The sequence below is a fragment of the Saimiri boliviensis genome, chromosome 19, assembly GCF_048565385.1.
Source record: "Saimiri boliviensis isolate mSaiBol1 chromosome 19, mSaiBol1.pri, whole genome shotgun sequence".
Classification (NCBI taxonomy): domain Eukaryota; kingdom Metazoa; phylum Chordata; class Mammalia; order Primates; family Cebidae; genus Saimiri; species Saimiri boliviensis.
The window spans coordinates 33,225,775-33,236,980 of NC_133467.1; positions in this window are offsets into that span (position 1 = coordinate 33,225,775).

Sequence of the window (11,206 nt, forward strand, 5' to 3'; positions counted from 1 at the left end):
AATCCCAGAGAACAGTGAACAAAGCTATAAATACAGCTGAGCGTCGCGTGACATCACCTGAGCACAGTGCGGCAATTTATGGCCAAGTCACACGGCCCTAAAGTGTATTTATAACGGTGTAACTCACTAGTACTTCTCCCTGCCTGCCTGCCCTCCCTGGTTTCCCTGTTCAGTGAGGTCCACATTCCTTGTTCTTCTGATGAAACAGGATGGCTGGGCCAGGCACCTGCTCTGGGGGTATTTGGCTGCTCTGAAAAGTGGAGCTGTCTCTCCAAAATGTGTATTCAAAAACATGCAATGGTTCTTTGCTTCTTGGAGAATTCTGACCCCTTTAAGCTGCACCTTCAAGGCACGAAAACCCTCTGGCCTTAACTTACCTTCTAGCTTCATGGACAGCTTTGTTACTTTCCAGCTTTATTCATGTATGTCACATTGACGCTAATCTCCAACCTATTAGTGCTTCTCTGAAGTCTTCAGGTGTTTTGTTGTTGTTGTTGTTGTTGTTGTTGTTGTTGTTGTTTGAGACGGCGTCTTGCTCAGTCGCCAGGCCAGAGTGCAATGGTGCAATCTCAGCTCACTGCAACCTCCGCCTCCTGGGTTCAAGCGATTCTTCCGCCTCAGCCTCCCGAGTAGCTGGGACCACAGGTGCCTGCCACCACACCCAGCTAATTTTTGTATTTTTAGTAGAGACAGGGTTTCACCATGTTGGCCGGGCTGGTTTCGATCTCTTTTTTTTTTTTTTTTTTTTTTTTTTTTTGAGATGGAGTTTCGCTCTTGTTACCCAGGCTGGAGTGCAATGGCGTGATCTCGGCTCACCGCAACCTCCGCCTCCTGGGTTCAGGCAATTCTCCTGCCTCAGCCTCCTGAATAGCTGGGACTACAGGCACGCGACATCATGCCCAGCTAATTTTTTGTATTTTTAGTAGAGACGGGGTTTCACCATGTTGACCAGGATGGTCTCGATCTCTTGACCTCGTGATCCACCCGCTTCGGCCTCCCAAAGTGCTGGGATTACAGGCTTGAGTCACTGCGCCCGGCGGGCATTAGTTTCAATGTTCATAATGACAAGATAGGCATTATCACTCCCACTTCTGTGTAGGGGAATTGTGGCAGACAGAGGTTAAGTAGCTTGCCCAAAGGCACACCTTATGTGCATGTGACCACAGGATGCTCAGCTAGTGTGTCAAACTCCACCGTGTTTCTTCTCTTCCTGGAGACCTTGGGCTGTGTGTTCCGTAGCCTCATTTCTATCCAATATCCCAGGGTATGTAGTCTCTTCTCAAAGACATTGCACACAGCCAGCTGATAGTCTGCCTCTTCACAGCGAGTTCCAATGTGGCTCGCTCAGGCACTGGGGTTATCGAAGTGGAGTTTTTTGAAGAAACTCTTCAGAGAATGGCTGCTATGAAAAAAGCAGCCCAGGCCCTGTCTATGATCTGGGGGACTTCTCCCCCCTTGCTTCATTTACATGGGCATAAAAAAGCTCGGAGCCAGCTCAGAGAGAGAGAAACGCTCACCTGCCAGCCATTCGCTCCTCACGACACGGGCTTTCCCCTTCAGTCTCTGCTCTTCTGCTCCTGGATTTTCTCAGGTGATTTTACCATCACCTTTGTTTAGAGTCTAAATGGAGAGCGAAGCAAGGTGGACTGAGAATCTCCTTTTCACGAACACATCACCAAGGGCTCAGCTCATGGAAAGTGCGGTCTGGAAATCACCCAAGGTGGATCGGGTAGGTGTTGGTAGAGTTCGGCTAGGCTGGTTCCTGAGTTAGTATCTCTTACAAGCTGAGGTTGGGCAGTGGGCACAGAGGGCAGCAGGGGAAGCAAGCCAGAGGAAGTTAGAAAAATCATGTCTCTCCAATTCGGCCTGAACTAAGTCACCAAAATGTGGCTTAACACACTCAGTACCATCCAAAATACTTACCAAGCAACGTGATTTTGTTGAGAAATTGCAATTAATACTATTAGCAATTACTTTCTATTATTGCTCATACTTAAAAAGTGACTAAAAAAAATGCTGGATGCTAGAGGGGTTCCCCTTGACTCTACCTGCTCACACAGGCCACTTGGGACCCCAGATTTGGCTGCAGGACACAGCACGTCACTTTACACACAAAATGTGAAGTGAAGAAAGTTCGCCTGGCCAGGTGTGGTGGCTCACGCCTGTAATCCAAGCACTTTGGAAGCCAAGGCGGGAGGATCACCCGAGGTCGGGAGTTCAAGACTAGCCTGACAAACATGATGAAACTCCATCTTTAAACGACAAAAAAAAAAAGAAAGTTCACTTTTGGTGATACGGTCTTTCTTTCTTCTTTATTCTACAACTGTGAGAATTCTCCTACAGTTCTAAACTTCCCCTGGTGAATCATTCATACTAAAATGTGAGGGACTCCATATCCTGCCTCCCCTCTTACCCCCTACCAAAGCGTATTTTAAAAGAGAGCAAGCATTGGCACAGTACTGTAACCAAGGGAATATATTTCTGACAGTGTAATTATAGACACCCTTCTGCTTGATAAGGAGGCATTTTGGAGGTATACTAGAGAGACCTTCTACAGCCCCCTGAAATTACAGAGTCTGCAACCGGGGGCAGACTTATCGTAAAGTTAATGAAGCTCACTTGTTCAGGGCCCTCCTAAGGCCCTGGGAGGCACGCTGCTAGAATGTTCATGTGGTTCTGCATAAAAGATTCAAGAGTAAGATATTGTAACTACAATTCATTAAGTCTGATGTCTCTTTCCATTATAATTTCCTCTCTGCCTCACCTCCCCTCATGTTAGGTGGTAAAGGAGTCATGGGTATTTTGAGGACTTGGCTAAGTGGAAATTGAGTTGAAAATACATTTATGGGCCGGGCGCGGTGGCTCAAGCCTGTAATCCCAGCACTTTGGGAGGCCGAGGGGGGTGGATCACAAGGTCAAGAGATCGAGACCATCCTGGTCAACATGGTGAAACCCCGTCTCTACTAAAAATACCAAAAAAAGTAGCTGGGCATGGTGGCATATGCCTGTAATCCAAGCTACTCAGGAGGCTGAGGCAGGAGAATTGCCTGAACCCAGGAGGTGGAGGTTGCGGTGAGCTGAGATCGCGCCATTGCACTCCAGCCTGGGTAACAAGAGCGAAACTCTGTCTGAAAAAAAAAAAAAAAAAGAAAAAGAAAATACATTTATGGTTTTTTGTTTGTTTGTTTGCTGTTGTTGTTGTTGTTGTTGTTTTGAGATGGAGTTTCACTCTTGTTGCCCAGATTGGAGTGCCATGGTACAATTTAGGCTCACTGCAACCTCTATCTCCTGGGTTCAAGCAATTCTGCTGCCTCAGCCTCCCAAGTACATGGGATTACAGGCACTGCCACAATACCCAGCTAATTTTTTGTATTTTTAGTAGAGACTGGGTTTCAGCATGTTGGCCAGGATGGTCTCGATCTCTTGACCTCGCAATCCACCCGCCTTGGCCTCCCAAAGTGCTGGGATTACAGGTGTGAGCCACCGTGCCCAGCTCCCATTGAATTTTATATAAAATTGTTAAATAGAAATTATTCTGACATTAAGAAGTGAATTGTAACATAAAACTCAGATTATCCTCAAAGAGATACTGCAGTAAGAGGAAGAGACAGATTTCTAACAGGATCTTGGATTATTTAATAATTCAATTAATGAAGAGGAGCAATTCATATGGATACATTGCAAAAAGTTCTAATTTCTTGGTGTTTTTTTTTTTTTTTTTTTTTTTTTTGAGATGGAGTTTTGCTCTTGTTACCCAGGCTGGAGTGCAATGGCGCGATCTCGGCTCACCGCAACCTCCACTTCCTGGGTTCAGGCAATTCTCCTGCCTCAGCCTCCTGAGTAGCTGGGATTACAGGCACGTGCCACCACGCCCAGCTAATGTTTTGTATTTTTAGTAGAGGCGGGGTTTCGCCATGTTGACCAGGATGGTCTCGATCTCTCGACCTCGTGATCCACCCGCCTCAGCCTCCCAAAGTGCTAGGATTACAGACTTGAGCCACTGTGCCCGGCCTTGGTGGTTTGATAAAAATAACATTTATAAAATTCGTAATAGATCACTACATCTAGGACAAAGTGGTTACTGACTATCATCCTTTATAACAAGTATTTAAGATTAGTTACTACATAAGAAATCCTGAACTGTCCCAAAATCTAACAGCTAAATTATGAAAAAATTTTGCATAGCTTTCGTTTTCAAATTTGATAATCCTCATTCCTTTTATTCTTTTTTTTTTTTTTTTTGAGACGAAGTTTCGCTCTTGTTACCCAGGCTGGAGTGCAATGGCGCCATCTCGGCTCACTGCAACCTCCACCTCCTAGGTTCAAGCAATTCTCCTGCCTCAGCCTCCTGAGTAGCTGGGATTACAGGCACACACCACCATGCCCAGCTAATTTTTTGTATTTTTAGTAGAGACGGGGTTTCACCATGTTGACCAGGATGGTCTCGATCTCTTGACCTCGTGATCCACCCGCCTTGGCCTCCCAAAGTGCTGGGATTACAGGCGTGAGCCACCGCGCCCGGCCAATTTTTTGTATTTTTTGTAGAGACCAGGTTTCACCATGTTGGCCAGACTGGTCTCGAACTCCTGACCTCGTGATCCACCCACCTCGTTCTCTTAAAGTGCTGGGATTACCGGCGTGAGCCATCACAGCCGGCCTCACAAAAATTTAAAGTTGAAACACACTTTTAAATACTATCTACAATTAAAAAAAACAAATTTTTATCAACCATGCCAAAGGAAAACTGAATTATCTTTCTGCTCTCTCTCTAAAAAAAAAAAAAAGACAAAATCACTATGAAGAATCAGTCAAAGAGCATGCTTCCAGAAAAACTAAAAAAATATTATATAAGTGTGCAAGGCAGTTAATTAATATAAATTACTATGTTATTTTTCTGGATTTTAAATGATTTTTTATTTCCCAACTCTTTAATTTGCAACTTGTTATGATTCCTCTTCTCATTTTAAAAATAAATTTTCAAGTATGTATCTAATTTTGTATTTATACTTTCATCTTTTTTTCTGGCAGAAATTGCATGGGGCCTGAAGCTTACACCGGTTGGAGACCCTGCCTCCAGCTGGTGTAAGCTTCATGCCGCATAAAATTGGATTCACTGCCAGGCGAGATGGCTCATGCCTGTAATCCCAGCACTCTGGGAGGCCAGGGCGGACGGATCACCTAATGTCAGGAGTTCGAGACCAGCCTGACCAACATGGAGAAACCCTGTCTCTCCTACAAATACAAAATTAGCCGGAAGTGGTGGCACATGTCTGTAATCCCAGCTACTCCGGAGACTGAGGCAGGAGAATCACTTGAACCTGGAAGACGGAGGTTGTGGTGAGCCAAGATCGTGCCATTGCACTCCAGCTTGGCCAACAAAAGCAAAACTCCATCTCAGAAATAAAAATAATAATTTAGGCTGGGTGCGGTGGCTCATGCCTGTAGTCCCAGCACTTTGGGAGGCCGAGGCAGGCGGATCACGAAGTCAAGAGATCAAGACCATCCTGGCCAACATAGTGAAACCCCGTCTCTACTAAAATATAAAAAATCAGCTGGGTGTGGTGGCCTGCGTCTGTAATCCCAGCTACTCGGGAGGCTGAGGCAGGAGAATTGCTTGAACCCGGGAGGCAGAGGTTGCAGCAAGCTGAGATTGCGCCACGGCACTCCAGCCTGGCGCCTGGCGACAGCACGAGACTCTGTCTCAAAAATAATAATAATAATTTAAAAATTGCATTCACCTCTGTCCCGCTCTGGTATTTTATTAAGGTAGTGCTGAATAATAATAATAATAATAAAAATAACTACAACACCACCTTTCCTGACAGTTATTATGTGTCACCACCGCCCCCAAGGCTTTACATGAGTTCTCTCATTTACTCCTCTGTGACTACGTCGTCTCCATTTTGCAGGTGAAGGAACTGAAGTCCCAGAAATGTTAGGTAACCTGCCCACGGTTAGGCAGCTGCGAGGCTGCAAAGCTTGTTTCCTCTTGTTTCTTCCCTCACCTTCCCTGACTCCAGAGGAAAGAGCAATGTCGCACTTACTAAGGCATGTCTTACAGAGGGTGCAGCAAAGGCTCAGAGGGGTCGAGTGACTTGCCGGACGTTGCACAGCGGACATATGGCCGCACTAGACCTCCAGGCCGCAGGGCTCTCCCTCCCACACCAGCGAACCCCGGCCTGGCCCAGGCCCGATCGCAGTCGCTCCCTGCAGGCAGACTGAGGCCCGGGTGGGGGGGATGTTCGGCAGGTGTGACCAACGGCGGCCTGGGGCGGGGGAAGGAGACCGGGACGCAGGCTGGAGTCTCGCGGAGGAGATGCCTTCAGAACTCCGGCGTCTCCAGGGGCAGCCGCAGGGACTCGGCCTCCCCCCATTTCATTAACTGGAAAATAAACTCGAGCCACAAAGGGCTGGGGGAAGGGGAGGCCCCGAGCCCAGCTGCCGCGGGGTCGAGGGGCGAGGGGCGAGGTGCCGGGTGGCGGAAAGCAGCGGAGGGGGCGCAGCCTGGCGCAGCAGCCCCTCCCCACCCTCAGAGCCGCCCACCCCCTGCCCCAGTTTGCACCGAGGACCCGGGGGGCCAGAGGACTTCCCGGAGCAGGAGGGCATGTTTTCCCTCGGAATCACTCCACCAGCTCTGTGGACACAATGGGCCGTCAGATGGCGGGGAGGGACTGGGGCTGCCCTGCACCGTCCCCTCCTGGGAGACAAACCTTCTGCTCCCTGAATAGAACAGAGGCACATTGAGAGCGTGGCCGTGGGGGAAATGGCCTGGCCCAGGAGAAAATGGGATTTTAAGAGAGAGAAGTGAGACTTTCTGTCTTCTGCAATCCCCCCTCCACACAAAGTTGCTTGTTCCTGTTTTGAAAGCACCCACCGTTTTCACTTTGTCACAGGATCCCCCTGAGCTGTGCTTCCCCAGTGCCACCCCATACCACCCACCTCTGTCCTCCAAGCGCACCCCTTTCCTAGCAAAGCGATTCCCACTGCCCTGCAGTCTCCTTCGGTGTTAATTTTCTAGACCTACGATAACAAGGTAGCACAGACTGGGTAGCTTAAATGACAATAGTGGTTGGGCGTGGTGGCTCACGTCTGTAATCCCAGCACTTTGGGAGGCCGAGGCAGGTGGTTCGCCTGAGGTCAGGAGTTCAAGACCAGCCCAGTCGACATGGTGAAACCCCGTCTCTACCAAAAATACAAAAAATTAGCCAGGGGTGGTGGCGGGTGCCTGTAATCCCAGCTACTTGGGTGTCTGAGGCAGGAGAATCCCTTAAACCCAGAGATGGAAGTTGCAGTGAGCTGAGATCATGCCATTGCACTCCAGCCTGGTTTAAAGAGCAAGATCCTGTTTCAAAAATAAATAAAATAAAATAAAATAACAATAGTTTCTTTTCTCCTAGCTCTGGAGGCTAGAAGTTCCAAGTCAAGGTGTTGGGAGGGCTAGTTCTTTCTGAGGCGTCCTTGACCTGTAGGCGGCCTCTTATCTCTGTGTCCTCACATGGTCTTCCGTCTCTGCATACCTGTGTCCTAATTTCCTCTTCCTATAAGAACATCAGTCCGATTAGGACCCACTTTAATGACCTCATTTTAACTTAAAGACTCTATCCCCAAATATAGTCAATTGTGAGTTACTAGGGTTAGGACGTCAACAGATGAATTCTAAGAGACCCAAATCAGCCTGTAACACCTTACATGTCTAGACGGTCTGCCACCAAATCCTGCAGGTCGCAAGATTACCTTAGACTGGATGCTGTGACATGCACCAACACACCGTAACACCCTCCTGCTTTTCCCTCCACGTCCGGGCCCTTTCAGAGCTACCTGGCCACACAGGCCCAAGTAACCTGGCAAATGTAACCTAGTACACAGGGTTATCAACCTCCTGGTCCTGAGAGCAAAGCTGGCCTCTGTCTTCTTTCTCCGTGATTTGGGGGCTGTCTACCGTCGAATCATAGCTCTTCAGTTTCTTTGGTCCCTTAGAAATCAATTCCCAGGCTGGGTGCGGTGGCTCAAGCCTGTAATCCCAGCACTTTGGGAGGCCGAGGCGGGGGGATCACGAGGTCGAGAGATCGAGACCATCCTGGTCAACATGATGAAACCCCGTCTCTATTAAAAATACAAAAAATTAGTTGGGCATGGTGGCGCGTGCCTGTAATCCCAGCTACTCAGGAGGCTGAGGCAGGAGAATTGCCTGAACCCAGGAGGCGGAGGTTGCGGTGAGCCGAGATCATGCCATTGCACTCCAGCCTGGGTAACGAGAGTGAAACTCTGTCTCGGGAAAAAAAAAAAAAAAAATGGAAATCAATTCCCACCTTCCCTCCTGCTCCCAATGTTTCAGTGCCTTTAAATAATACATGTTGACTAGCTCAAAGTTTCCAAAAAATGACACAAAACTGAATACATCGAGGAGTCTTCTTCCTCCCACCTCCACCTACCCTGTTTCTTCCCCTACCCCACCACTTACAGGGAGTCGGTTTAATTAGCTTCTGGTGTGTCTTCCCATCGTTTATGCAAAGAGAAGCCCAGGCAGATGCATAGGCGTCTATTCCTCCTTTCTTATGCAAATGGTAGTATTCACTGATTTACCCTTTACTTTTTTCACCTAACCATATATCCAGGAGATTTCCCCATATCTGTACAGATGGCTTCACTTTTTTTTCTGTAATAACTGAATAGTATTTCATTATGTGGATGTAAAATGATTTATTTAACCAATCCCCTATAGACAGACACTTGCGTTGTTTCCTATGCCTGTCCTCTTAAGAGGAGTGTCTTGAAAACTTTAATCCACCAAGGTTTCCTAACCACGGGGGAATATCAGGGCCTGGAGGGAAGGCAGAAGGGACAACAGAGGAGCCAAAAGTACAGGAGATGTGGTCTCTGGCATTGGGCGTGTTTCAGACTAACGGGAGAGACATGGCTGCTCAGCTCTGAGGAGTCTCCTGTATGAAAAAGATCCTACGAAGGCCGGGAGTGGTGGCTCATGCCTGTAATCCCAGCACTTTGGGAAGCAGTGGATTGCCAGAGGTCAAGAGTTCGAGACTAGCCTGACCAACATAGTGAAACCCTGTCTCTACTAAAAATACAAAAAATTAGCTGGGACTGGTAGCTGGTGCCTGGGAGGCTGAGGCAGGAGAATCACTTGAACCCAGGAGGTGGAAGTTGTGATGAGCCAAGATTGCACCATTGCATTCCAGCCCAGGCAGTAAGAGTGAGACTCTGTCTCAAAAAAATAAAAAGATCCTACAGAAACTCAGACCAGGCACATTTCTTGGTTACTGCTTTTCTGGTACAAGACCTCTGGGACTGGTGATATCACTGAGTAAAAGGGCTAAGATTAGAAGTAAACCTTAAAGGTCAATTTTTTTTCCTGTTTGTATCAGTTATCACTGCCGTGTAACAAAATGTCACAAATATAGCCACTGAAAACAATACACATTTACTTGCTCACAGTTTTGTAGGGCAAAAATTTGGGCAGAAAGAAAGACATGGTACCTGGGATATGGTAATTGGGAGAGGGGAGTTAGGCAGTAAGCAGCCTGGTGATCTAGAACTCACAATGTAGGGAGAAAGAAGTGTGGCACCACATTGGCTCACTGCAACCTCAACCTCCCCGGTTCAAGCAATTCTCCTGTCTCACTCAGCCTCCCAAGTAGCTGGGACTATAGGTGCTCACTACCACCTACAGCTGACTTTTGTATTTTTAGTAAAGACAGAGTTTCACCATCTTGGCAAGGCTTATTTTGAACCCCTGACCTCAAGTAATCCTCCCGCCTTGGCCTCACAATGTGCTGGGATTACAGGCATGAGCCACCGTGTCCGGCCTCTAAAATGTACCTTTTTCAGTGCTAATGAATGGAATGAGGAAACATTCATTCTGTCTTTGTACCCTTTCCCTGTACCTAGCACAGGGCAAGGCAAAAAAAAAAAAAAAAAAAAGCAGACATTTAATAAATATTTGTGGAATTGAAATTGCTGAAGAGGAGCAAAAGAGAAGACAAGACTGTGTGTCTAGATTCAGAAAGGGAGGAGGAGCTGGGAGCCAGGCCAGGGCTGGGTCTATGGGGATGGGCTGGGGGACAGAGAGCCACCCACCATCAGTACCCCAGCCTGAGCAGACTTGGCAGCCAAGCAGAGTCTAAGTAGCACTTTCTTGCTAAGTGTTCTGTGGGGAGGTGTAATGTGTCTCTATTTAAAATCAATTTTTCAGAATTGGAAGCCCCATTCTGAAAGGCAGTGCTCCCTTGGTGGCTTCTGGCAGGATTGGAAAGCCATAACTTTGGAGAAAAACACAATAAACCAGAAATTTCCTCCCAGGTGAGCAAGAAACTGCCTCTCTTCTTCTGAAGAGAGTGTTTTCCCGAGTAGCTGGTTTTTTTGCTCATCAAGTAGCTGGTTTTCAAGTCATTTCTTCTATTGGTAAGTGAACTGCATTCCAGTCAACTGTCTGTTCTTCTCTGATGGATGGGACAGAGGCCTAGGCAATCAACATATAAGAGAGAACACAGAAGTAATTTCTCTCTGGCTCTGGGCTATGTTTCTGTATTTACATGTGAATGGAGTAGCGTCTGATGCTTGGAAAATTTGCAGTTCTTGCTGCCAATAAAGAAACACCACTCTGTGGTCGACTTTGGAGAACTTGCTCAGTTCAGTGAATGCTTACAAAGGATGTAAGTGCTAAAACTACAAAGAATCATTCACTCATTCATTCATTCATTCAACCAGTATTTATTGAGTGCTTACTACATGCAAAGTATTGTACTAGGCACTGAAGAAACAGCAGTGATAAAAGCAGAATCCCCCAAATCTCTGCCTTTATGAAGGGGAAATAAATAGTTGATATTATAAATAAGTAAAATGCATAGTATGTTAAGTAATGATAAGTGCTAAGGGGGCAAAGAAGAAAGTGTAGAAAGAACATATTGGGAGGTGGGAAGGTTTTACCAGAAAAGACTCACTGAAGAGGTGACATTTAATAACAACTTAAAGGAGGTGAGGGAATTAGACATCCAGAAATCTGGGGAAAGTATTCTAGAGAGGCCACAGCAAATGTGAAGGCTGTGAGGTAGGAGCGCATTTAACGTGTTGGAGGAACAGCAGAGACGAGGGGGTGTAACTCAAGCCCAGAGGGTGAGGAGAATCATAAGTCATCAGAAAGGCAGTGGCTAGAAAGGCAGTTAGTGGCCGTAGAGGTCACTGTAGAGACTCT